Raw genomic sequence first — 2105 nt, 5'->3', positions numbered from 1 at the left:
TGAACACAAGCTTTTATTTGCAATACTTATATTTGAGATTGTCCTAAGTGTTTATTTGTTTCAGTATTTAGGTTAAAATAATTAACCAATGTGCATTTATTCCAATAAATTTACCAGTTTGTTAACTGAGATATTTGCTAAATACTCCTGTTTAGTACATGTTGCAGTATGAAGATCTTTGTAACTGCAAGCCACAGCCTTGTTTGTAAATGCACTGTGTGTATACATTATATACATCCATCCATTATCCATAACTGCTTATCCTGTGCAGGATCACAGGCAAGCTGGAGCCTATCCCAGCTGAGTATGGGTGAGAGGTGGGGTACACCCTGGACAAGTCACCAGGCTGACATGTAGAGACAAACAACCATTCACACTCACTTTAGAGCCTCCAATTAATCTAACCTGCATGTCTTTGGACTGTAGAGGAAACCCACACAGACAGAACATGCAAACTCCACACAGAAAGGCCCCCGTCAGCTGCTGGGCTTGAACCCAGAACCTTCTTGCTGTGAGGCGACAGTGCTCACCACTACACCACTGTGCCACCCCACAGTATATACAGTACTGTGCAAAAAATCTTAGACATCCTACATTTTTATGTAAATTGACATGCCTATATTATGCTTACAGCCTTGGGCATAATACACGAGTCAGTAGAGAAAGAACTAGGAATAACTCAACACCTTCCACCAGCGACTTTTGCCTGTTTTCTTTAAGATATATAACAAATTTTATGTCATCATTTACCTTCATATAATGTATTGCATTACATTACATTACATTACATTACATGGTATTTAGCAGATGCTCTTATCCAGAGCAATGTACAACGAGTGCAAAAATTAGGTACATGAAGTGCTGAACTTCTACACAAGAGAGTTCGAGTGCCAACTGAACAAGTGACAACAATACCTAGTGTAAGATGCTGTTGAAGGACCAATACTCAAATAGTCAAGGCAACAAACCAATCATATAAAGTCCAACTAAATACAGAACTCAAATGACTAACCCCAGGCAAGACCGTACACATCCTGGGTTGGTCAAGACCGAAACGCAGTTACACAGTAGGCAGGGAAGAAGGGAGAGGTGCAGCCTGAAGAGGTGAGTCTTCAGTCTGTGCTTGAAGGTGGTCAGGGAGTTGGCAGTTCCGACCTCAATGGGAAGGTCATTCCACCAACAGAGAGCCAGGACAGATAGCAGTCTTGAGAGGGCTGGGCAGGAGCAGAGAGGAGGAGGGGCTAGGTGACCCCAAGTAGCGGAGCATAGGCATGTAGGGGTGGATCAGACTCTGGAGGCACGCTGGCCCTAACCCCTTGACAGCCTGGTAAGCTAGCATCAATGTCTTAAATTTGATACAAGCTGCAATACGTAGCCAGTGCAGGTCAGCAAGCTGAGGGGTAACATGGAAAGAACGAGGGAGGTTGTAGACCAGGCGAGCTGCAGCATTCTGGATGAGCTGCAGGGGTCTGATGGCAGAAGCTGGAAGGCCAGCAAGGAGAGAGTTACAGTAGTCCAAGCAGGAAAGGATTAGTGCTTGGACCAGGAGCTGAGTAGAGTAGGTGGTAAGAAAAGGGCGGCTGTTGTATAGGAGGAATCTACACATCCGGGTCACTGCAGCAATGTTTGCTGAGGAGGAGAGGTTGTCGTCAAACATGACCTCTAGGTTCTTTGCACTGGGTGAAGGAGAACTAGAGATGTCCCCCAGGGAGGAGATGATGATGTCCAGGGCTGGAGAGGATGGAGCAGGAATGTAGATTACCTCCATTTTGTCTGGGTTGAGCTTCAGGTGATGGTTGTCCATCCAGCTCTGGATGTCAAGCAGAGATGTAAGATGCATTTTGAGGTTTGAAAACCTTTCATCATTGAAGCCCATCATGAACATACCAGCCACTTTAATAGGAATACATGTACATCTGGACATTTATGCAAGTGTCCAATCAGCCAATCATGTGACAGCAGCACAATCCATAAAACCATCTAGATACAGGTACAAAGGCCTGAGTTAATGATCATAATCAAACAGCAGAATGGGGGGGAAGGGGTATGTTCTTAATGACTTTCACCGTGGCATGGTTGGTGGTGCCAGATGGACTGATTTGAGT

The sequence above is a fragment of the Neoarius graeffei genome, chromosome 20 (assembly GCF_027579695.1).
Source record: "Neoarius graeffei isolate fNeoGra1 chromosome 20, fNeoGra1.pri, whole genome shotgun sequence".
NCBI classification, from domain to species: Eukaryota; Metazoa; Chordata; class Actinopteri; order Siluriformes; family Ariidae; genus Neoarius; species Neoarius graeffei.
Note: the sequence above shows the minus strand (reverse complement) of the source record.